Raw genomic sequence first — 27,858 nt, forward strand, 5'->3', positions numbered from 1 at the left:
TGTTACGGTAGTAGACCCACAGATCTTAACTCCAGGGAGTCCTAGGAGAACCCAGGACACTCCAACACATCAGCATAGTAGTCTACCATACTCACTGAAGCCATGCGGGTTTGATCCGTGGTCAAAAACCGCCGACATCTTGCTTGTTACGGCGGTAGACTCACCGGTCTTAACTCCAAGGTGTTCTCGGATGACTCAGACCATCCCAATAAGTTGTTACAACATTGCACTGAAGCCTTCCATACTCTCTGAAGCAGTCTGGGTCGGATCCGGTTTCAAAACCTTGAAGTTTCGACTTGTTTCTATGGGATGCCTCTTGCACAAATGGTTCAAACGGATAAAAACAAGAGAAATCGTGTTTCAATCATGCTAAGACATATCAGAACTCATAGTTTTTGCTGATACGCGTCTAATGAAGTCAAGAAAATCGAAATCCATAATGAAACAGAGATTTTATAAATGATTTTAGAAATAGCAAAAAATCGATTTTTTGTACATTTTAACCAAAAATGCTCAAACTTCAACAGCATGTAACTTTTGAACCCCGGGGTTTAGAGAGTTGGTCCAGAAGACTTTTTTTCATGTCTCGGCGAGATCCTTCGAACAAAGTTGGTCCCGTTCGTGTACATCCTTGGACCAGCTCCCATACAAATTTGCCCATTCTCCTTTAAATTTAAAAAGTTTACTGCATAAACTGTTTATATTCATTACAAAAAAATTAAGATTTTATAGCTGTGGAAAATTATTGGGAAAATTATTCCTGAATTTACTGGGTAACCTTCAAACAACTTGATTGTTTACGATTAGAGCTCATCCAGAACAACAAAATAAGTTAAAAAAAATACTCAAATTCCAAACCATTCAAAACTTTTGCTGAATATATTCAGAGTGTAATCATAATTTGACCCCATTGTCATTTCATTCATTCACTCCAACCGATTCAAATTGTAATGAACAGTGGAGAATTCAAATTACAACGATGAATTTAGCAAAACCATCTTTCAAATAATTGAAATAAAATAACTGAACATTTTCCAAAAGAAAAAATAAGCAATTAAATATTCAGATTTAATTTAAACCCTTGCAACCCAACATAGGGACAAATTTTTTACACGAAGATATATTTTTTTGAAAAAATACCGCAATTCAATCCAAATTAACACGAATATTATTTTTTTCAGAGAAAATTCTCTGCAATTATTCTTTTGAACATTAAAAGTCAGACAATGCATTTCAATTACTTGAAATTGATCGTAAAAAAATCACCTCATAAATTCAAATAAAATAATTTAATTGTAAATATGTAAATATAACTCTATTTGTCCTAATTTCAAAGTTCAAAAAGAAACATTGCGGAGTATTTTTGTCAGCAGAGCAATTCTGTGCCAAAACGGAAATGGATTTTATTTGTATTTTTTTATTTGGCTCAAACTTTGTGGATGCCTTCCCTATGACCAAAGAAGCTATTTTTAGTCATTGGTTCACCCATACAATTTTGGCTGCTGTCCATATAAAAATGATACGTAAATATTCAAACAGCTGTAACTTTTGAGAGAATTTTCAGATCAATTTGGTGTCTTCGGCAAAGCTCGGCAAATAGTCCTCAATATTGAGAAAAAAAAAGGTACACGGAAAAAAATTGTAGATTTTTCAATCATCTTTTTTCTCACAAAAACTCAATTTCCCAAAATTTGTATTTTTTGATTTTCGAGATTTTTTGATATGTTTTAGGGGACAAAAATCCGCAACTTTTGATTCATAGAGAAACATGATCAAAAAATCTGCCGATCTTTTTTTCAAAAGATCGAAAAATTTCACGAATGTTTCATATTTTAACATTGAAAATCGGACCATTAGAAAATGGTGGGGTGTTTGGGTGAGACTTCGAAGACTCCAATTTTCCTGTTTCTATTTCTTTCAGCTGCTGTATCTCAGCAACCAGAAGTCCAATCTTCAATGTCTCTTAGACAATTTTGCAGCAAATTTTCTGAACTTAAAAAAATATTTTTAGAAATGGTCACTCATGGTCACTATTTTAAAAACTCAGAAATCAAAACTTCGGAGGCTATATCTTGAAAACGGAGCCCTTTATCAAAAAATCTATAAAGTATTTTTCGATTGCAAATTCAATTGTATATAAAAAATCGAGGTAATTTTTTTTTGCTATAAAATTTTGATTTTTTTTTTTTCCAAAAATCACTATTTTTGCCTTTCTTACTAAAGAAAGGTATAGGGTTTGCTTTTGGCTCCGACGCCAAATCAAGCTTCGTTCCCAAATCATTTCTCGAGCAATATTCATTCGAAAAATCTGCAAAAAATCATGGACGATCGATTTTCGACGCCTGATCGATTGACAATGACAGAATTGGTCTACCTCCAATATCCGAATTTTGGCGCTTAATTTACTGTAAAGCACGCGTGACGTCCGTGTGTGGTAAAAAAGTGCTCAATTTTGTGGTAGGGGGTTTCTCAGAGCCCACATTATGGATTTAAGCTCTCTTGGGCACATTTGAAAGGGGATGTGCTGAACCTGAACCAGTTCCATACCAAATTTGAATTTATCCATTTTTTATGGGGACTCGGAGTGTGTTTTCACCAAATCAGGCTGTTTTCAAATGAAAATTCGGTCGAAAATTGAAGTATTGAAATCGTTTATTTATCCAAAAAATTGCATTTTTCCAGCCCTACATCCTCCCAAATTTTCATCCATGTCGGTAATGTGGTTCTTGATTTACAGCTTGTGGACCAATTCACTGTGAGGGGGAAAACCCCTAAAAAGGTAAAGCCAATTTTCACCAAATGCCAAAACTATTCCTTTGGCATTTTATCTAATTTTTTTCTCCACATCATAATCTAGACCATACTCGATGTTCTGAAACAAATTTGACCTCATTCGGATTTACCGTTCAGATTTTAGAAAATTTCCATTTTTGCCTTTCTTACTAAAGAAAGGTATAGGGTTTGCTTTTGGCTCCGACGCCAAATCAAGCTTCGTTCCCAAATCATTTCTCGAGCAATATTCATTCGAAAAATCTGCAAAAAATCATGGACGATCGATTTTCGACGCTTCGTCGACAAGTTGTCAAGTTGAGCTTCACATGCAGACGCGAGCAATGCTGGCGCGTATAGAGTTTTGATACTAGATTACCCCCTTTTAGTGCACGTTGCTTTATCGATTGCTCGGTCATCACACATCGCCTATCATTATTTTCTATGCTAAGCTTCAGTGAACGCAAACTAGACGCAAGCAGCTATCTGTTCTGAAGCCTCATGCTCATTCTTTTGCCTTTCTTTTTTGTTTTGCTCATTCTCTGATCGATATCTGGGCGAACGAATTTCTGGGAAGCGTCCAAGCTTCCCATGTGCCAGTGACAACGCACATCGCGGGTTTGGTTTTCTAGCTTCGGTACTAGCCTTTTTGTGTATTAGTATTTTTGTTTATCGTACCAGCGCACCAAGGTGGTTTATTCGGTACGTTTGCGTTTGTCGTAGTGAAGTCCCACCGAGCGCTCAGTCGTTGTTTGCTTCCCAATCCCAAAAACGCCTAAATGCATACTCTGGCTTGCTTATTGAAAGCTCACAATTTTGCCTAACGCCTAAATGACAGTTTAGTGAATTACAGTAGGCGTTTCAAAGCTTTCAAGAACATTTATGCGGCTTTACCGTTACATCGTTGTTTACAACACGGCAAATTCTCGGGTGTTGAAACACTTTCTGCCAGTAATTTTGTTACCACTTTAACGCTCTGGAGCAAGACGGAATTATTTTGTTTTCTCGTTAATTTTTAATATTTTGAAAAGTGCAAAAAAACACTCAGAGAATACGAACAATTTAGCGATATGCAGAAAACATTATGAACATCGCAAATTGTGAGCTAAATCTCTGTCGTAAAAACAATGTGTTCTGATTTTAAAAATCGAAAATGCTTGTGTGCGAGCACAGCTTACAATCGGCCATGGCAAATGGGGCAAAAACCAGCGCTTTTCAGTTATATGAAAAAATATGGTTGAGTTTCGAATTGATTAATGAATGGACCATTCTTTATTTTGCTATTTCTTTGAAAAAAAAATCAACTGCCGTTAACTTTCTTTTGTAAGAAAGGCTCTATCTCACCCCAGGTGGGATTAAATCGGGTTTTTCAAAAATGTATAACTCGGTGTCAGATTTTTAGACCATGTTTCTCTATAGTTCAAAAGTTGTGGATTTTATCAAAAAAAATCTCGAAAATCAAAAAAATACGTATTTTGGGAAATTGAGTTTTTGTGAAAAAAAAGTTGATTAAAAAATTTGCAAAATTTTGTAATTTTACTTTAATTTAGACTGAAAAGAGGCATTACACCAGAAAAGTCGTAAAATTGCACATTTCTACAGGTAAAATTACACCTTATTTCTGACATAAAAGATGTACCCCTTCCCAGATGTAATATTACCATGATTTTTTTCCTGTGTATGGAATAAAAACATAAGCATCTAAGACAGGCTTTTGTCAAAGTTCTGTTTACTGGTTATCTAAGAAAACGATTTCATCAAAGAAACCATGAAAAAATGGGCAATTGTTATTTTGACGAGCCTAGACGTAGAAGCTGTGGAAAATGCATTAAGAAGTAAATATGTAATACTTATTTTGACCTAAAATATTTTAAAAGTGAATAACGAACAAAGCTAAACATAACTTTTGAAAAAAAAACGTATTTTTGCAAATTTGTGAAACTTAGAGAAAAACTATTTGAACATTCAATTCAATTTTAGGATCTGTAATTGGTTCAAAAAATAATTTTGTAAATCCGTCAATATCAGAAAGCTTTCAGTTATCGATTTCATTCTAATTTTTATCCAGTAAGATCAATGAAAGGAAGTTAATATTTTTCAGTTTTGTTTAGATACTTCTGGGCTGTTAATTTTTATTCTAAAATTTCAAAAAAATCGAAGAGAAAATTGTTGTTCTTAGGTACTTTTTTTCACATCACAATTCAAGCAGTTTCCCGTTAGCAGTTGATTTTTTAAATATTAATTCAAAGTATTTAATTGTTAGCTTCGCTGATTTTTTCATCAGTGCTCGTATGGGACACTAGGGTGTAATATTGTATGGAAAAAAATTAAGTTGTCCAAATTTAGTGAGCACAGCAATTTTTCAGTTCCTTTTGGGGTCCTAAACAACTCCCCAAAGTTTGGGAACGATTGGTTTAGTCCTCACTTTGCGCAAAGCGATTCAATTTTCAATTTTATAAATTTGTATGGGAAAAACCATTTTTTTGGATTTCGATATTTATAAAATCCACGTTTCACGCTGTACTAAAACCGGATTCACATTCGGATGCTCTAGAAGGTGCTCTACAACTTTCCCCAAGAAAGTATGGTGCTAACTTGCTCCTAAAAAAAGATACAGCGTGTTAAAAACTCGTCTAAAATGTGTTTTTTGCTCGAAAATCACGTTTTAGACGAGTTTTGAGGACGCTGTATCTTCTCTTAGGGACATGCTAGCACCATACTCTCTTCGGGAAAGTTGTAGAGCACCTTCCAGAGCATTTGAATATGAATCCGGTTTTAGTACAGCTTGAAACGTGGATTTTATAAATATTAAAATTCAAAAAAATGGTTTTTCCCATACAAATTTATATGGAAAATTGAATCGCTTTGCGCAAAGTGAGGACTAATCCAATCGTGCCCAAACTTTGGGGAGTTGTTTAGGACCCCAAAAGGAACTGAAAAATTGCTGTGCTGGAAAATCGATTTTGATATTACACCCTAATGGGACACTCATTTCCCAACTTTTTTTCCTACAAATTTTAATTCCTACGTCCTCAATTGATTAATTCACTCGTCCACTGATTCACTCTTCGTCGCTCCACACCTTCTGCCTTTTTCCACTACCGCGACTCCCAGTATAGTGCTAACAATTATTTAGTGTCATCCTGTGCCAACTCGGGCAGCCAATCGCTCGGGAAAATGTTTCATCCGACCCCTTACGGTGAAAATCCCCAGGACTTTCCCTGGATAATCCCACACTGCAACGCATCGTTTTAATTTATGTGTTTGTAAAATATAATTTATTTCCCACTATAATTCAATTGGAAAATTGAACTAATTATCCTGGGTGCGGGTTCAATTATAATCAAATTGAAAGTTTCGGGGGACTACAGGTGAAAAACGAGACACCACACCCGACACCTGGGAGCCTACCATTGTAACACAGATGCACACACACACACACACACACACACACACGTGTGACAAATCGGTCACGATCGATAAAATGGTCATTTTTTAATGGCACTTTTTTTTGTTCGATCCTGGCTGTGGCAGAGATAGCAGATGTTTGCGATGTGATTGATGTTTCGTGTGTGCGGTGTATTTTTTATGCAATTTCCCAGAATGGACTGTTGCTGAGTTGTGAATTTGTTGTTGGGACAGTAAGGGGGGAGTTTAAAAAAATGGGTTACGGTTTGTGTACAATCCAATTATTTGAGTGAGAAATTCTGTAATGACCAGAGTAAATAAAGAGCAGGATCAATTTTTGCGGTTGAATAAATCCACTTTAATTGGCTTAAAACAAACGTTTTTTTTTCAAATCTGCAATTTCATACATTTTTACTACAAGCTCACCGAAAACCCCTTCCATTAATTTTAATTATTATATTACAGCCTTTGCAAAAAAAAACCGAGCAAGGTCACATCCACTCCTCGCCCTGCACATTTTTGAAGTGTTTAATTTATTCCAAAGCATTTCTTTCATTATATGCCCGGCTGCAGCGGGTTCCATCTGGCCAGAGTCGGGTTTCCGTCTTCATCGTGTCACTTAAAAGCCATTTAAAAGAATCACGTTTTCCCCGAGCTTTGTGAGTGAAGGAGTGCCAGAGCAAGCAAACCAGCAACAAGGACACGACCAAGCAGCAAGTCGTGGAAACTGTCCCTTATCTTAAATTACCCACTTTTGAAGAAAGAGAGCAAGAAAAAAAAAAGTGGAACAATACCAAATAAAAGAAAGGGAGAAGATTTTCTTACTGAAGCACTCACCCCGAAAAAAATTAGAAAAAAAGGAAAAGCATTGCATCACGCTCGCGATGACCATTCTTGAGTTTATTTTTCAACGCGAAATAAGTTTGCTCTTGAGGCACGGTGGGATAAATGTAACGAATTTTAATTTATCTATTATTTATATACTTATTTTCAATTCTACTACGAGCAAAGAGAATTTTGCAAATTTATGCCAACACCATTGTGCACTTTGGTGGCCACTGGCCAGTGTCATTCAAATGTTTGCTTAGTGAACTGGGCATATTTGTGCTTAATTAATTGTTCAAATTTGTGCCCAGTTTTTGATTGTTCAAATCACACTGTGACCATAGAATTATGTTTATTTGCGTATTTTTTTTATTATTTTTTTTATTGAATCGAGATTAATTTGTTTATTTTGATTTGTGCTCAGTGTAATCAGTGTAAATAAAGAGTAGACATTAGGGTGCCCAGAAAAAATGACCCCCTGCTCCACAAGCGGAAAACGGGTTTTTGGGTTATTTTAAGCATCTGTGTAAATTTTGAACGAAATTGGTTGAGATTAACCCATTGATACCCGAGCCTAAAGTTGGAGAAAAAAATGATTTTCATACAAAAATGACTTTTTTAACTCGTTGATAATTTTTCAAGATCAAGTTTTACAGCGTTGGTATGTTATACAAAGTTGTAGAGCATTAAATTTCCAATGAGAATCTCACTTTTGGGAATATTTGAAAAGAAGTAGCCCGCCGTGCAGACCAAACCGTGAGAAAATTGGGTTTTCCATACATTTTTTCGATTTTTTCCATACAAACTTCACCTGCGAGTATCAATGGGTAAATGATGACCGATTTGGCTCATATTTGGCCTAGAGTCCTAAAATAGCTCAAGGAACAATATTCAGCTTGTGGAGCGAGGTTTTGAGAAAAAGTCCCATATTCTGGGCACCCTAGTAGACATCCTTTTTATTTCGAATTTCAAGCTTTATTTTCTAAATTTCATAGCAAAAAGTATCTGAAAATGCTTTTTACATTATGCAAGCAGCATAATGCTATCAGAAAAAAAGCAAAATATTAATGAGTTTATGAAAATATTATTTTCTATACTATTTTGCCTTTAACCTATTTTTGTTATCAAAATTAAGGCGTGAAAAATGCATTATTTGATTAATAAATATTTTTTTCGTTATTTTTTCCGCTGCAAATTTCAATTGCAGTCAATAATAAGTTTGCCCCCTGATTTTTGGGAAAATTTATTTAACTATACAGCAATTCCCCACGAAAACAGCATGGAAAAAAACAAAAGTGCTCGGATCGGGCTCAAAATTTTTCTGGGGGTTCCCTGGTCGAAATAATTAGACCCGTATTTTTTTGTTTGGCCATTAGGGTGACCTACGCCGTGTTAGGGTGGTCTGAAAAATAGCCATTTTCGTCGATTTTCGCAAAAACCACTTTTTTCGAAAAATCATAACTCCTCGCCATTTAAACCGATTTCAATTGTCTTACACGCAAATGAAAGGTGATAAGTTGGACTTTCAAAGAAAAATAATAAGAAGTTTCAAAAATCTAGCCTAACATATGAAAAGGGCATATGAAACTTTAAAATGTCGTTTTGACAGTGTCTGGACCAAAGAGCCTATGTCTGGAAATATTTTTATCGGATTCTCCGGACATTTTTACATAACATACTAAAAAATGGGAGGAGTTCATTAACAGGATTCCGAGATACGATTTTTTGAAAATAAAATCCGTGTTTTTTGACGCGCCGCGCGCAAAAACCGGAGAATGACGAAATTGGCAAAAAATCAACTTTTTTCACTAAAACTGCGATAACTTTAAAAATTTAGCGATGACCTATAGATGTCTGGGTACCAAAATTTTTGCAATTAAAAGACGCAACTTTTGGTACCCAGACATGTATAGGTCATCGCTGAAATTTTTATGTTATCGCAGTTTTTGTGAAAAAAGTTGATTTTTGCCAATTTCGTCATTCTCCGGTTTTTGCGCGCGGCGCGTCAGAAAACACGGTTTTTATTTTCAAAAAATCATATCTCGGAATCCTGTTAATGAACTCCTCCCATTTTTTAGTATGTTATGTAAAAATGTCCGGGGAATCCGATAAAATTATTTCCAGACATAGGCTCTTTGGTCCAGACACCGTCAAAACGGCATTTTAAAGTTGCATACGCCCTTTTCATATGTTAGGCTAGATTTTTGAAACTTCTTACTGTTTTTCTTTGAAAGGCCAACTTATCACCTTTCATTTGCGTATAAGACAATTGAAATCGGTTGAAATGGCGAGGAGTTATGATTTTTCGAAAAAAGTGGTTTTTGCGAAAATCGACGAAAATGGCAATTTTTCAGACCACCCTAACACGGCGTAGGTCACCCTAATGGCCAAACAAAAAAATACGGGTCTAATTATTTCGGCCAGGGAACTCCCACAAAAATTTTGAGCCCGATCCGAGCAATTTTGTTTTTTTCCATGCTGTTTTCGTGGGGAATTGCTGTATAAATGTAATTTCCAAATTGCAATTTAACAAGTATTGTGCCAAATGTGTGACAGAAAGACAAACAGGAATAAGGTCAAAATTCATCATTAGGCTTAGTGATTTTTCACGCTAAAAAAAGCAATTTTCACGCTTAAAAACCCAATTTTCACGGGGCCAATAATCGAAAACACAAAATTTCGCGAAAATCTCACGAAACGTGAAAAATTCTGTAATGACTTATAAAATCTAAGGTTAAACAACCAGAAAGATTTTTGTACATTTAAGCAAATAAGTTAAGTGATTTTTCAAGCAGAACATTTCCAGTTTCACGGGTGCTTTCTATATTTTCAAGGAACATACTACACTGAAACAAATACAAAATATCATTAAGTCTTCTAAAAAAAAAATCCAATCTGTGGTCAAAAAGCTCAAAATTGGGAAAATGCTTTAAAATCCCAAATTTCATTTAAATTGATAAAATAATCGAAATACAATTTTATTAATTTTTTTCAATGATATTTTTTGATTCAAGCTAACTTTTTTTTGTGCCAAATTTACATTTCACGGAAATTCATGGAATTTCACGAATTTCACGCAGTTTGTGAAATCGTGAAAATTCACTAACCCTATTCATCATATTCAAATTATGACCAATTTGATCTCTAGATGTTGCAATTGACCTCAATCCGCGTGAATTATCTGAAATCATAGCTTTAAAAATTCCTCAATTTTATTTGCAATATTACACATTTTTTTGACACACTTTTCACTAAAATTGAAGAGCAATAGCAACAGAGTTTTTTTTTTTTTTTTTAAGGTGCTATAAGCTGTTGTGTTTCATATAGGACCATTATAGGATCTGTTCATATAAATCTAGATATGATCTTTTGATATTTTTTTTTTTTTGCGAATATCTGCAAAAGGCGTCATTTTTGGACGACCCTATTTCGGATAGGAGCCCCCAAATCGTCGAACAAACAAAAATACGATCCTTATCATTTTTGCCACATTCGAGCCAAATCGGACCACTTTTGATTTTGATGCCTCCTGTTTGACGTGGAAACGCTGTATATATTGACATTTAAATAAAATGCCTGCACTTGTTTAAAATATACCTAACTATCAAAATACAAATCTTGAACCGTACATTACAAATTAATGTACGGTTCAAGATTCATTTTTAAAAGAAAACAAAAGATGTTAAAAAATCACAATAATCAAAATCATGTTTTAATTTCAACATTTTTTCAGAACTAATAATTAATCATTATTAATAACAAACTAATTATTATTAATAATAAATGATTCGAAAGTTTTCACAAGAAAATACAAAGTTGAAAGAAGACATTTTCAAGCTTTTTTTGACAAAATCTTTAAAATTCTATGTTTTGAAATGCAAAAACTCAATATTTTTAAAATATATATTTTTTGCGAAATTGCTTACCAATCTTCTTTTTTTCAACCTAATCAAAGACTTCAAAGATCTGTTCTTATTTGTAATCATGCAATAACTGAATAAATTAAAACAAATAATTTTAAACAATTGCTCTTGTTTAAAAGAAAGCAAGTTTTAACAAAACTTCATTTCGTAAAATCGTGATAACCTATGAAGATTACAAGCAAACCCCTTATGTCTATATATCAAAAATTGTTGTAATTGTCTGATCTAAAACTTTGTAAAAAAATGTTACACTTTCAAAAATAACCCTGCAAAGATACAAAAAACGAAATTTTAAAAAGATTTTTTTTTGTGAGATATAAAATGATTTGAAAATAACATTTACTCTCCACCGCCGAAATTTTCTGTTTTTTTTTTTGAGCATTTGTTTTTTTACCGTGTTCAGGAGATCATTTTGAGCAACATTTGTTCTACGAAAAACTCAACTTCTCTTGTTTTATATTTAACTTGTTAATGTTTAGTTTTTTAATTTGCATTCACCTTGTTTAGTTTATGTTTAAATTTGGTCATATTTGGCATACTCTAACAACTTCTGTCATTACTTTTTGCCTATCTATTTTTTCATGTTTTTAGCAGTCACATTTTCTACTATATAACAATACCATTATCATTTAAACGGTACAAAATTGCTTAGAGACATGGTCTGGTGCACTAAAAAATTACTGCATGCTTTTCAGTATGTATGCCAAAGTAGACCCAAGAAAAAATTACATTTAGAAAAAAACATTAGCAAAGTCACATGAAACAGGTCAAACTTCCAACCTTTTTTTTAATTTCTAGAGTTTTTCTTTCCAATTGAGAAACAAAAATGAATTTTGATGATTTTTTAGATCTAAGCCCGCCTAGAGACGGGGTACGGCTGTAGAGGGTTAAAATTTCCATAAAATACCATGCCCTAACAAACTTTATAGGCATGTGACGAAAAACGACAGTGTTTTTGAAACAACTTTGGTATTTTTTCGATGAAAATTACGTTTTTCGAAATACAGACAACACAATCAAATCGGACATCCAGTTTTACATTAAAAAAAATTGGCTCCAAATTTCCATTTCATGCTGTAAATTATTGAAAAACACGTATTTTTTTAATGTTCAAAAATGCTACCCCTAAGGACAAAGTTTCAGGCAAATCGAACAGGGGTCGATTTCGTGTGAGTTGTGAGATTTTGTTCCCAGATCAAATTTAAACAAAAAATTGTGCTTACTGAGTTCTGCACTTTTACGCACCAGAAACCCAAAGTTTGTCCAACAATCTTCAAATATCTCCACAGACACAGTGCTCCTTTTTTGTCAATCCCACCACCAAGTTCCACGCGGGCACGTCCTAAGCAAGGGTCAAGGGTGAATCCACCACCACCACCACCAGCAGCAGAAGAAGAAAATGTACGTGTTTCATTAATTCGACCCCCATCCCAGCGGACTGAATTCTTTTGTCAAGTCACCTTTTCCGTTTCCGGTGGCGGGGGGCAAGTTGTAAAGAACGCTTTCTGTCGTAAAATAAATGCGAAGGAAGAAAAAAGCTCCCATTTTTCTTTATTTTTTCCCGCACTCGATTCTTGATAAATGTTCCACTTCGCGAATCGAATTCCGCCAAGCCAATCAAGACTGAACAAAGAGATGAAGAAAGGAAAGCAAAAAAGTTCAATAATCCAATTAAAACATTCGTTCTAGGCTCCCCCTGCCCCACTTTTTTGCCCTCCCAAAGGAAGTGAAATAAATGCCACAATCAAAGCTCACGAGGGAAAAAAACCGCAGCACAACAACAACAACCAACCAACCGCGTGGCAACGGTCAGGAATTGAAATTTTTCCTTTTGATGGGCAGAATTTTAATAAACTTTTAATATAGTTTGCTTCGAAGGAGCTGTATTCATTTTTGTGGGGTGCCCAATCACTTCAGAAGGAGGGCACGCTGGTTCAGGACCGTCGTCGATGGGAGATGAATTTTTCCTCCGGAAAACCGCTACAATCTTTCTTCTGCAGTGCAGGATCTCTCTCTATCAAGCAGTTGCCCGGTGCCAGTGGTTGGCATATCTTGGTCTTTGAAGAATTAAAAACACAGATTGATTCAACTAAAAGTTTGAGAGGTTTCTTTATATCAACATCTTAACACTAAAACATCAAATTGTAATCAATCAATCGATGCTGTTATAACTTTATAAAAGCCACTAATAAATAAAAAGCGACAAAAAAGGAGCAAACTTTTTTTATAATTTGCGATTGTCTCTCGACTCTGACCAAAGACTAAGTGAGGAAAAACGTGAAAAAAATCGACCATTTTCGATGATTTGCAATAATAAGTTATCAAACTCTTTAGGTAATCATGACAAAAAAAATCGCGTGAGATAAACTTTTTGCGGTATTTTACTTTAGAATTTCACAACAATTCAAAATATTTGTAACCGATACCAAACATGCTAAATATGATTGTCAATGCAGGAATGTGCATGTCAAATTGTTTTCAGTTGATCAGAATTCAATTGCCATCAATTATTTCAATATTTCAAAATTACAACAAATTCACCTGATTTTTTGAACAGATTCTGAAGGGGAGGAAATTAAACAACAATACATACAAAGAGGAATAGTTTGCCACAGCCTCGAGATGTTCTAAATTTATCATAATTTAAGCGATTTTGCCTTCCTCACCTGAGGTAAGGCTATGATCCTGCTCGAAAAATTAACTTCTTTCAAAAACGTCGTAGACCCACCTTCATGTATACATATCGACTCAGAACCGAAAACTGAACAAATGTCTGTGTGTATGTGTGTGACCAAAATTCTTACTCAGTTTTCTCAGCACTGGCTGAATCGATTTAGGTCAAACCGGTCGCATTAGACTCGGTTTAGGGTCCCATACGTCGCTGTTGAATTGTTTGAAGTTTCGATTAGTAGTTCAAAAGTTATGTATACAAATGTGATTTTACAAATATCTGGATCTCCCTTAAATGGATGTTAATTATGTCCGGATCTATCAACTGACTAACTATCTATCAATTGGTTAGGTAATTAAAAGACCTTTCCAACGAGTCTAAAAAATTGATGATCTGGCAGCACTGTCTCGAGGTATGACCGCTTAAGTGATATTTATGTACCATTTCAAAGCCGGATCTCACTTAAATGTATGTAAACTATGACCGAATCTATCATCCGACCCATCGTTGGTTAAGTAATTGAAAGACCTTTCCAACAAGTCCAAAACATTGATGATCTGGCAACCCTGTCTCGAGTTATGACCACTTCAGTGATATTTGTGTACTTTTTTATTCCGGATCTAAAAAATAGAAGCAATTTGTGTTCAAATGTGTGTGTTCCATCACGTCACCCACTGTTTGTAAAGAGTGAGGAAGGCACCAACCACATAGGTAGATTAATTTAGTTTTTTTCTGTAAAATAAGAATTATTTTAAGAATACTACGTAATAAGAAAAATTTATGATCTAAGACAAACTTTCAAAGAAATGTATCGACAGTAAAATTATTTTACTAAAATAAAAAATGAAATCAGTTGAAATAAAATATTTGGCAAACATAAGCTGTTTGGATAACTGTCCTCTAAACAGTAAGATTCACGATTTGAAATCTATATGGTACTTTCAAAAAGCAAAACAAAAGAGTATTGTATGTAAAACAGATGATTGTAGTTGACATATTTTTTTCAATATAATTCAAATTTAAATTTGAATTTTAATTATATTTAAACATCAATAAATGTTTCACAATGAAAAATTAATACAAAAATAATGTCCCAAATTATAAAAAAAAATTACTTGGAATAATGCCACAATTTTGAAAAATCTTTTTTATGTATTTTTATTCTAACAATAAATATAATACCGTCATCAGGGATTACATTACGTCTGGGTGTGAGATTGGGTCATACAAAAATGCTGAAAAGTGTTGGAACCAATTTCACTCCTTGGAAGTGCATTGCACAAAGTGACTGCTATTAAATCTATAAAAAAAATCATATTTTTTGTCGCTTTGATTTCGCAGTTTTGATTTTTTATTTTTGACTTTTTTTCTGAGTCCCTCAAAATTTCTTAAATTAAATTTGTTTAAACTAGAGTTTTGATCTTTTGAAACAAATTCATTAAGACATTGATATATGCAAAATAAAATTATCAGATGAAAATGAATATTTTTAATCTCCAAAGTGTGGTTTGAAATCATTTATAAGTGCCACATTTTTAAAGAAAATAAAGGTAGTTTCACAAAAAATGCTCTATCTCAGCTACCAATTATCTGATCAACAATCGAGAATAATCGAGAAAAATCATCAATCCATTGCATGATGAAGGAGTATTTTTTTGAAGCAAGTTGTTTAATAATTTTGGAATTAAAATAAAATTTTTGATTTGAAATTTAATTTGTTTATTGTTGTCTAATTCCAGTATTTTTTTAATATTTTGCTTCTGGAATTTGATTCTACTTTCTTCATTGTTCTTTTCAGAAATCATCATGCTTGTTTACCTATGAACAGTCCAAAATAGTATCCAACTATTACCAACAATACCTTATTTAAGAATACAGATTTATATATATTTAAATACCCATTTTGTTCAGATCAAAATATTTTATAGATACTGTTATGGATAGACTGATGATCCAAAAAATATGCAAAAATGCAAAAAGTAATTCAAGAGAGTTAATGGAAATACAGTCGACTCACTGGCTGTCGATCTTCTCGATATCAATATTGCTCCATCCATCGATGAATTCTTCAGTCCCTTCAAACTGCATACTTCGATTGGTTTTATTCCTCGATATTTTCTCTTGCTTGAAGGATCTCTTCCTAGACGGTCCCTTGGATTCTGTTTACTTTAAAAATCTCTTCCGGTTGTCAATATTGTCACTATCTCAGGGCTTGCATAGACATTTTTCTTTGCGAAACGGAGCTTTAAAGGGTGTTTGACATTAGTTTGTTTTTGTTTGCTGGACGTTGCCATGATTCTCTCCCATAGCTGGGTACCAAGAAAAACATATTTTCAATCGAGTCTTCATTTTGCATCGTTCTGTAAACTGATGATTCTCTTCCTCGACGGTCCCTTGGATATTGACAACCAGAGAGTCAACTGTATTAAGCCTTCTATTTTACGATAAAACTACCCTTAATTGAAGTTTTAAAGCCAGTCACTTTAGTGCATATTTACGGAAGTACATTAAATTTTCTCTGTGTCGATACTGAAAGGACCGTCGAGAGCGGGAGGTATCCAATTACAGAACGAAAAAATCAAAGCATGCTTTTCAAGGGACTGACAAATTTATTGACAGATTGAGTTGATATCGAGAAGATCGACAGCCAGAGAGTCGACTGTATCATTTGAAAATGGAGAGGAATTATTCACAATACTACTATGTAGAATACATATTTCTTAAACATTTGGGGCACTTTTTCCCATCTTTTGTGATATTCCATAGAAACCAGAATTTAAAACTTTTCCCCAAAAGCGATAGCAAACATTTGTGTCACGGCACACCAACGCATTCCGACAGCATTCCCTCTATATCTCCTTGTACTGTAAGCATACTTTTCTAGAGTAATGTTTGTGAAAGTGTGTCTGCTTGTGTATATGTGTGTATTTACAGTAACAGTTTTCTTAATTAAAAATCACTGGGAAAGCGCATGCAAAAACTTGCCAGAGAGAGCGGGCAAACAAGGAACAGCTAGAAAGCGGTCCTTGGTGTTCTTGTTGTTGCGGTGATTCCAGTGCTGATGCTCTTATTTTTCTTTCACGAACTCTACCAGAGATGGTTTTGTCGTCCTGAGGGGGTCGACCACCATGGGCAAGACGGAATAACTAGCGTAATTTGTTTTGTTTGCTTTAACTGTGGGGATGAGGGCATTTTACAGGACGGTGAATGTTTATTTAATTTTCAAAGTAATTTCTGTTTTATTGAAGTGATGACGAAAAAAACCTTCGAAATTGCTTTCTTAAAAAGTCTTCTAGCCAATTTGACTAGCTTAATCCAGCCTCTATCGTCAACAAATGCACTTTACGATAAAGCTCGATATCCCTCACTAATCCCACCGAGAAGCACTCCGGAACTCAACGAACCAATTGGTACTGATCCTTGTTTTCGTTTTCCTTGCTTGCTCAGAATTTTCCCTCATTTCCCAAAGAGCTGGAGAAAAAAAAGGGAAACCCCTCCAAGGTGCACACGCTCGTTGAGCAGCGGTGCTGTTTGCACAGAGAAATAAACAAACCGTTCGAAGATATTGGATTTTATGGACCAATCGCCCGGGTGGAACCATTTCTTCCCAAGGATGAACCTAGTTTTGCTAGGAAAACAGAATCACTAGTAGTAGCAGCAGCAGCGTCTCGAGAAAAGTAAATGTTATCATTCGCTGCTTGATCCTGCCCTCCCACCCTTCCTCGATAGAAGAGTTCAATTTCAAACTGGGGCTTCCCAGCAGACTTAATCGGGTGGTGCCTTTTGCAGGGGGATTTTTTTTGGATTGGCAATCGCTGAATAAAAGATTCAAGTTTTTTTGTGTTCCTTCTTTTGCACACAATTAAATTTCAATAACCGAATTGAATCCTACTTTTGTGTGCAGAAACGGGTTAGGGCTCCGCTGAATGCCGAAAAGATATCTTGAAATTTTTTGGGGGCTTTATGTGATAGCACCATTACCATTGAAAAAATAAAGTTGCATTGAACCCGTTATAATATCTACTCAATTTATAATTAAAATTTCAATCAAAATTATCTATAAATTTCTCCTAAATTAATAAGATGTTTCCATACGTTACCTTACCAGATCTAATTAATGCAACCGTATGTTATTACCTGAAAATAGAAGAACGAAAATAAAATTATTATAGATGGTTTATATATTTAAAAATATATAACATACTATTCAGAAAGCGGACGATAAAATCGTAATTTTGCAGTGAACTGGATTATGATTATAAATAAACTCGCGTATTATTTTTATATCGTAAAACTGTATTAACACTTCCGCAGGCCTATTTCAAACCCACATTGTTTAAAGATCATTAAAAATGCCATGGTAATTATCTAAACTTTGCATATTGAATGACAAACTATTTGAGCACTTCTGTTGGTGGTACTTTAAAAATATAATAGAAACCACAAATTGCCAAGATTTGAACTTTTAGACAACATAATGAAAATAAGTTTGCCAAAATATAATTATTTAAAAAACCATTAATGCTTGGAAAATTTCCAAAGTATGTTGAGACTTAGATTTTTTTATATTTTCATGTAAATTAAGTTGGAAATCAAAAAGGACTACGACTACGATAACGGACGATAACTCATTTTAAAATCTTTCTGAAAAAGACATATCCAACCAAATCTTCTAAAAATTAGAAGGCATTCACTTTGGATACATTTTTTTATTATTATTATAAAAAATAATAGTGTGTTAATATTATGATTTTCAATAGAAACGAGATTTTGTATGCTTTTTCACGTTACGATTTTTGTTTGTTAAAAATTCAAAAAAATATAAAAATGTATTCACAGTAATGCATTCTGCTAAAACGCTCAACCAAACCAAAACACAAAATACTAAAGGTTTTTGCAAAATTCTGAAATTTTAACAAAATATGTAAATGAAAATATAAAAATTTTCATAATTTTCCTTGAAGGTATCAAACAAAGTAAAATTTTGCATAAACATTCACTTTATTGTAGTTTTTTTTTTTTTTGTTAAATACTAAAATTTTCACAAAATACCGTATTTTTTCTAAAACAATATTTTTTTAATGATTTAAACGGATTATTAAAAAAATATTTTTAAGTAAAGTTTTAAGTATTTTGCAAAAAAAAACACATAACAAATTATGAAAATGGAAGTGTCTTTGAAAAAAATGGCAATTTGTGAATTAATTTGTATTTATAAAACCACTCACATAAATTGAAAATGCATTCAAAATTTCGATTCGTCAAATATCCATATCCCATATTGTCAATATTTTCGCCAAAAAACGGCATTTATGACTATTTTAGCATTTTTCATTCATTTTCAAATAAATTGAAAATGCATAAAAAATTTCACTGCGTTTGATACTTTATTTCAAATCTTAAAAATTGAGTTTTTTTCCAAAACAATATTTTAAGAAAATTTTAGTATTTTACATAACAAAAACACAAATAAAAGATAAGCATATAAAGATTTGCTTCGTTTGATGCCCGTTTTGTGAACTATAGATATTTTTGTATTTTAAAAATATATGGGATTTTTTGATTTATTTTTTTTGTATTTATACTAAGAAACTTATAAAATTGAAAATTAAACATGATATGGTTGGATGAAGTAAATTTTAGAAAGAATTTAAAATGGGTTAAGGTCCTTTGTCATAAAAAAAACAATTTAGAAGTGAAAGTGAACTTTTTAGGCAACTTATGAAAAAACAAAAGTAGTCGATGTTCATATTATTAGGAAATTAATTTACACTTTTTTACCGTAGAAAACTGCTATTTTTATGATTTTTCTATGTCCCACCATGGGAAAGGGCCCCGAATACCTATATTTACACCTTTTTTGCGTCCACCACGGGAATCCTACCAGCGACCTCGATTGATCCACTCAGGCAATCAGATCATCAAAAAAACAGTGCTGAAAGTTCATTCTAGAACTCATTTGCATGTTTAAAAGTTGAACTTTTTAGCACTTATATCGATTAGTAGTTCTATATTCTTAAAAGTTCTCTGAATTAAAAGAGGTCTTCTGAATAAAAACTTGCCTCCGGATTGTTGAAGTTTTTTATGAAAGGAAGGGAGGGAGGAGGGGGTTAGAGCTTTAAAAATCGATTTATTTATATATACAGATATGTTTTTGAAGTCAGATTTTTCTTAGGAACAATTGTGACCATGAAATATATACTTAAAAAGAATAGAATACTTGCAACAATATTAAAAAAAGCAAGACTTTATCATTTTTTATGCTTTTAAAATTTTAATTTGAAAGAATGTTATAGTTTTTAAAATATTCCAGCAATTTTTATAAATAAAGTATAAATTTACAAAATATTTAAGAAGTAGTATTTTTCAAAAAGAACTGCATTATTTTTGGAAGACAGCTCATGTTAGAAAGAATGGAAAAACTCATGAAAATATTACGACAAACAAGAACATGTTGTTTTCAAAAATCAAATAAGAACAAAAACTAAGTCGAAGTCGAACGTTTTTGCCTTCCTCACGTTACTGAGGAAAGGCTATAAAATCACTCGAAAAATGAACTTCTCAATTAAACCTTCTAGACCCACCTTCATGTATACCTATCGACTCAGAATCAAATTCTGAGCAAATGTCTGTGTGTGTGGTGGGATGTTGATCAAAAAATTGTCACTCGATTATCTCGACATTGGCTGAACCGATTTTGTCCTTCTTGGCGTCATTCGATCCGCCTTGAGGTCCCATAAGTCGCTATTAAAAATTATGCAGTTTAGTTAAGTACTTCAAAAGTTATGTTAAAAAAACGATTTTAGCAAAAGTTCGCAAGATTGTAAAAAGGGTGGTTTTTGTAAGAAACTCCGTCATGCTATACATTTTCAGAAAGGTATTTAAAAGACCTTTCCAACGCGTCCAAGACATTGAAGATTTGACCATCCTATCAAAAGTTATAAGCACTCAAGTGTAATTTATACGCTTTTTTTAGGCCGGATCTCAGATATGTTGATGAAAACGTTGTCCGGATCTCTCATGCAACCTATCGTTGGATAGGTATTCAAAAGAGCTTTCCAACGCGTCCAAAACATTAAAGATCTGACAACCCTATCAAAAGTTATAAGCACTTAAGTGTTATTTACGCACTTTTTGCATTTTGGATAGCACCCTTTAAATGTGAGGAAGGCGCCAACCACCTAAGGGTGGATTAAGTAACGTTTTTTTAAGGAACTGCTCATGTTTGAAACAATAAAAAACTCACAAAAATATTTCGACAATCAAGAATAGGTTGTTTTTAATAATAAAATTAAACTTCCAGAATATTTAAGAGGTTTTTTCTCAAGTTTACAAACTGGGAAAACTCACAAAAATATTTCGACAAACAAGAAAAATAGCATTTAAAACGATAAATAAACCTTCAAAATATTTGAGAAAGCGAACATTTTTTTCAAAGAACTGCAAAAATATAACGACAAACAAGAAAAGGTTATTTAACACTATTAAAACTTTAAAAAAAAGTTGAAGTCGAACTAGTTTTGGAAGAACTGCTCATGTTTAAAAGAATGGAAGTTATTCTGTTTGCTTAAAAACATAATAACTAAAAGGATAGATAAACCAAGGATTAACTCACAGCCCGGGCAGACGGTAATAACAAGATTCATACCATTTCAATAACAAATGCTGTTAAAATAACAAAAAGTGTTATGGAATATTCTTGATTAGTCCATTTTTGCATAAGAGTTTAATAACAGTTTATGTTATCATAACAAAATTTTTTATTGGTCAGATATTGCTTGAAAGCCAAAACAACTTTAGAATAACATGTTTTGTTTTGGAAGAATGCCTCCAATTGTTATTGGGATGATTAGTTAGTTAAAATAACAAAAAATAATAACAAAGATTTGTTCGAAGAATAACTGAAAATGCTATTAGTCTGTTTTTACAATAACATTCGAATAACAAAAAAATCATAACGGCGAATAACAAATTTTGTTATTAATAACATAAAATGTTATTGCCCTAGTTTTTTCAAATATCAAAAAAATTTAGTCCGAAGTTATTTCCATCTGCTCGGGAGGAAAAAATCAAACTTCTTTGTATAAAAATATTTTTTTCAAGAATTCGTTAGAAGTTTATAATTATAATTATTTGTTTCATTTTTTCACATTCGACCTAATGTCCTTTCGACGTTATGTTCATTTTTTCCACATTCGACCTTTTGTCGCACATCCTTTTTGGATACTGTTTTGGTTTTTGTTTTGACCGAATACATAGACGCCAAACTTAAGAGAGGAAACAAACATGGCACTGAAAATATCTTCATAAATTCCTAAGTTTTTTTTTTCAGAATTTCAACGAGTACGAAAAAAATCTTCATTTTGCAAATGTGCCTCAGTCATTTCAGTTTTTTGCTTTTTTTTCCTACAAAAAGCCATTGCTTATTTTCTGAAGATTTACGAGTTTATTTATTAGTTGGACTACACATCAACACAGTCGATAAACTAAATCCACCCACTTAAAGATTATCGCTGCTCTAACGACCACGCACGATTCCCAAGCTCTACCGCACACATAACCACCCGCAAGACCTTCGTAATGGTAATCATAACCTAGAAAGAAATACGACCCAACATTAAATTCCAATTCAGCGTATTCCCATTCAGACCCAAAGAAGTGACAAGTGTCCCGCTCTAACAACTTCCCCACCCCTTTTCAAATACCCAAATCGTGGCTCCTCGGAGGACCACTTTTTTTGGTCAACAGAGGCAAATCATACAAATTCGCACGTACTTCCTCTGCTGCCAAGGAAGCACTTTCCTCCCGAGAGAACTAGAAAACTAAGCGCAAATGTGACATTATGGCTGCAGTTTTACATACACACGTGTGACACGAGCATATGCAACATATGGGCGACGGAACCAACCAAAAAAAAAAGCTATGGTGAAACGAAGAGCTGGATGTAATCTGCTTGCCATGGGAGGCGACCGACGTGGGTTTTAAGGGGTTTTGCGTACAAAACCATCACTTTATTTTGAGCGACCAACGAGGAACGGAGAAAAAAATATAACGAACTGTGAGGCAGCTTCTTCTCTTCAGCTGTAATTCCGAAAACAGATGTGCGATGGTGTTCAGCTGGTGGGACTTTGGACAGTGCACACTGGAATGGATGATTTTTAGAGTTTTGTTTATGATTTCAAGTTCATGATCCTTAACTTTGAGATTTGATTGAAATGTTCAAAAAATCTATTAATTTTATGTACTTCTATTCCATGAATGTTGGAATATTCAGACAATAAACAAATTTTCTCCCCATGATTTTTTTAAAGAATATTTAAATTTGAGCAATAAAAAACATCAATCACTAAAAAAATCAATGAAATTCATCAGAAGGGCTACTATTATTTGTAATTTTGCGTGAGTTACGTAATACGTAATACGTGCCATGACATTTGTCAATACAATAGGCTTCATCCATAAAGTACGTCACGCTAAAATCAGCCAAAATGCTTTTGTTCACAAAGGTGATGTGTATGCTTTTGCATGCGATTTTACCATCGGATTTTTTTCTCTGTTCAAAACTAGAATTTCCATTAAAATATAGATAAATGATTGATAAACTGTGAATTCAACTAAATAAAGTACCAAAAAAATGTATCCTTCAATGGCTCCAGATATTTAAAATTAAAAATTAAACTATTCGCTCTACAGCATTGCCTTGGCATTCTCGATTGCGAGATTCCTACTCGAAACTAGGTGTCCGAAGGCTTGATTGTTGAGGCAATTGCAAACCTCTTTTAACACATCAGCTTCCATCCACCCCGGGATTCGAACTGACGACCTTTGGATTGTTAGTCCAAATGCCTACAAGCGACTTCACCGAGGCAGGACCCAGGGAGACGACTCCTACACTTGGACTGAGCTATCGACCTAACCCTTTAGGTTAGACCGGGGCCAACATTTACTTCCGGGATCGAACCTAGGCCGACTGGGTGAGAGGCAACCACGCTTACCCCTACACCACTGGTCCCGGCAAATCTCAGATATTCAACTGACCACAAATTGTCTGCCTATGTGGATCAATCGGACCGCGCACTGGACTCACAATCCAGAGGTTGCCGGTTCGAATCCCGGGGCGGACGCAAAAAATTCTAAGTGTAAATATAGGTATTCGGTGCCCTCTCCCCGTGCCCATACCTTCACACTTAGGAGACCCGGGAGGCGGAGTCTTGTCGCAAAAAGAACGATACACGCCTGTGGATCCGTTGACGAAACCGCAAGGTTTAAGAGGGCCACATTATAAGGTGTTACGTCGATTCCGTTTTTTTACAAATTAAGAAAAATCGCACATTTTGAGATTGGCCTTAAATATTGTTTGTTTTACTGTGAAAATCACAAACATTAATACTAGGTACATTACACGATTGCATTCTAAAAAATATATTTATTTTTTTTTGAAATTAAGTATGCCTTTATTGAACATTCTTATAATAATTACATTTCTTTTACATGATAAGTGGTATGGCCTAATGCTCTTCATCTTTGTTGTAATTTTCGTTTTATTATTAACTGATCACATTTATTTATTTGCTTCAAATTGTTTTACATTATTGCATTGAGTTGAATAAATTTGGGTAAAAAAGAAAAAAAAATCACTTTAACAGCTAATCCTAACCTAAAACTAAAAAAATAAATCCATTGATATATTCAAAATCACTAGAACGAGTAAACTACGAACTGTATTTTAAGATGAATGCTCCAAGAGTTCTTACTTGTTCCTGGCGAGTTTAGCACCCACGCAGAGTTGTTGTCATCTCGATGAAAATGTTCAGAAGTTCTTGTGGTGAAAACAGGTCACTACTGCCTTCACCCGTTGATGTTGATTGGTTTTCCCTCGGTTGCTGACTGAAGCCTGGAGGTGTTGTACGCTCTGTAACTCTTTGCCGCTGATTCAACGGCAATGGCTGCAGATTTGGAACCACTCGAGTAGATCCTGCTGCTGGTGACGCAGGAAAATCCACGTCCGTGTATGCTGGTGGTGTTTTGCGACGATTTGGTTGGTGCCTCGTCATCGCTTGCTGCCGAATTTTTACAAACTCAGCACGTTTTGGGCAGCTTCGATTCTTGGTAGAATGGCCGCCGCCGCAATTGAAGCATTTCGCTTCGATGTTTGTTTCGCAAGCTTGTGTTTTGTGCTCACCTCCGCAAGTTGCACAACGACTCTTGATGAAACAGTTCCTTCCACCATGTCCAAACTGCAAGCAGTTCGAACACTGTGTCACGTCACGGTGCACTGGACGATAACGTTCCCAAGTCACGATGATGTTGAAAATTGCCCGAACTGCTTTCAGCTCAGACGGCGTTGTCGATCCTCTCTCGAGATGAACCAGGTACAGTTGATCACGATACTTGATGTCCTTGTTGTGTCTCGTCATCTTGAAGACTTCGATCACGTTCAACTTAAGAGTTTTGAGCTCTTCTTTTAGCACACTCACATCCATGTCGTACAAGCCACGGAGGACCTGTTTCATGGGGCGTTTACCTGGATCGTCATGGCTGTAGTATTCAATCTTTGTGTTGTTCAGGAAATCCCGAACGTAGTTGGGTCATTCCATCTCAACTGTGCACGAAAAAGTGCAAATTTGAAAATTACCCTCTCCGATCCTGCTCAAATTTGGCAGAGCTGTTGATACTATCAAAACATGTAAGAATCCCGAATTTCATCCAAATCGGTCCACCCCCTCCATTTTTGTACCTCCCCAAAAAATCGACTTTTTGGCGATTTTTGACCAAACCTCCTAGTTTCAAACGGCGATAGCTCAGGAACTATAAATCTTAGAGGGTCGGTCTTAGACTCAATTTTGAAGGAAATTGGACGTAGAATCCATTTCCGTGATCAAAATTTAGATTAATTTATTTTTTCTACCTGTATTGCGCAATTGAAAACTTTAAACGGCCGTATCTCAAAACACCCCAACTTATTTTTTTTATTTGACCTCACCATCGTGTTCCCCGGCCAATTTTACATAAGAATCACTTATCGACAGAAATGAATATGTTTTGTTCCAGAGATATCGAATTTTAAAGTTTTGTGTTTTCGAGATTACCTACATTAGCTTCATTCGCCGCATCTGCTAGAAGCACACAGGCACAGCAGCAATAACTGCTACCTGGTGTTCTGGGAGATAGTTAATTTAATTTATCTTTTTATAATTTTACGCAAATATTTATTCAAATGGCTTATAGGGGAAATTCTCGTATGTTTGGCAGGTTAAGTCAAAAAGCCGTAATTGCCAATGGTAAACAAAGCCTATTTTGCATCGGTATCCGACCTACTTACGAAAAAACAAATTTCAAAAATGCTTAAGATTGTTCATCTACTCGTCTCTCAAGTGCCCCAAACTGAAAAAAAAATTAAATCTTGTTACAATTGGGAGAAAAACAAATATTAGTGTCGGAGGTCACGGTGGCTCTTACGGCTTATTGAAAACTCACCCGAGATTTTCACTATTTAAACAACAAATTTTGCAAAACTTTTGATAGAAACTTGCTTGTTCACTTCTTTCTTATTGAGCTATTTATCACTCGATTTCAGTTGAAAACGCTTTTAATCAGCTGTAATTGAATGCCAAAGCGCTGATATGGCAACATTAGAAGAACGCTGGAATTAGATGCTGTTCCCTACCTTGATCAATCTATTTTTGTGAAAAAATATTTATTGGGTTATTTTGAATGCACCGTTTATTTACGTGTTGCTAACCGTTTTAGAGAACCTCCGAGGCCATGACTAGGGCCTTTATCATGGGCGGTAGCAAAATAGTACCATTCAGCAAAAACCCCAAAACCTGCTTTATTATTATTATAGTTTATTATTGACACTTTACCATAATTTGGCAAATCTCATTTATGGGTTAAAAGATTGATCATATTAAATCAATTTTTATATTGTGAGCCAGCTCCATTTGATTAAAAGATGATTTTGGTCAAGGTACATTTTATTTAAAAAAATCCTTTATACGTGAGGACAGCAGCCGTATTGTGTTCCAAGAATCCAAGAATGACAGAAGAAAAAAAACACTGTTGTTCGGACGATGTCGAAATCATCGCAACAAAATTTGGGGAATTAGCCGCTTTGCAGCAGATCAAACTTTGTGATTTTCTTACATTTTTCAGTTTTATACTTTACAGAAATCCTTTTCCTACTCCTTGTGATCGTCCTTCACTACACACAAAAAAATATTTCCGAATGTTACATCATTTATGATGTAACACTTTTGCACGTCATTAAACATTTAAATTTAAGTGCAATTTTATGTAAATTTGCAACAAATTATACGTAAAAACATGATTTTACGTTTGATTCAACCGTTTACGTCGAATCTCAAGTTTACATCAACTGAGTTTACATGTGATTCATTTTTTCCTTGTCGAGTAAATTCACATATTTTTTTCTGTGTAGAGTACAACAAATCAACAAATTTTATTCATTTTAATTCATATTTTTAACTCAATAATGTATCGTGCACTTATTGTTCAGTGTTACTAACAAGATTAATTGCATTTTGCATCGGAATCCAATTCTGCCCTTTACTGTGTGTCGTTATTGCTCTGTCCTGTGGGTTAGCACAGAAATTCACTTCATTCATTGTTTTTAACAGATAAACATTCGCGATTAAACTCCAGTTTCCTACAGTGTTATACAGTTAATTTTTGCCCAATTTGATAAAGATTATTTATGATGAAATATTATTTCAATAAATGACCAGGTAGCAGTTATTGATCAGCCCGCCTGTGTGCTTCTAGCAGATGCGGCGAATGAAGCTAATGTAGGTAATCTCGAAAACACAAAACTTTAAAATTCGATATCTCTGGAACAAAACATATTCATTTCTGTCGATAAGTGATTCTTATGTAAAATTGGCCGGGAAACACGATGGTGAGGTCAAATAAAAAAAATAAGTTGGGGTGTTTTGAGATACGGCCGTTTAAAGTTTTCAATTGCGCAATACAGGTAGAAAAAATAAATTAATCTAAATTTTGATCACGGAAATGGATTCTACGTCCAATTTCCTTTAAAATTGAGTCTAAGACCGACCCTCTAAGATTTGTGGTTCCTGAGTTATCGTCGTTTCAAACTAGGAGGTTTGGTCAAAAATCGTCAAAAAGTCGATTTTTTGGGGAGGTACAAAAATGGAGGAGGTGGTCCGATTTGGATGAAATTCGGGATTCTTGCATGTTTTGATAGTATCAACAGCCCTGCCAAATTTGAGCAGGATCGGA

General features: G+C 34.3%; 1 protein-coding gene across 5 annotated transcripts in view; it reads right to left on the reverse strand.

Annotated features, from left to right (window-relative positions):
* The window catches only part of LOC6052726 (exostosin-1), a 402,218-nt gene that overhangs the window by 308,520 nt on the left and 65,840 nt on the right, over nucleotides 1–27,858 (reverse strand). The gene's annotated exons all lie outside the window — the stretch shown is intronic.

Source organism: Culex quinquefasciatus, chromosome 2 (assembly GCF_015732765.1).
Source record: "Culex quinquefasciatus strain JHB chromosome 2, VPISU_Cqui_1.0_pri_paternal, whole genome shotgun sequence".
Lineage (NCBI taxonomy): Eukaryota > Metazoa > Arthropoda > Insecta > Diptera > Culicidae > Culex > Culex quinquefasciatus.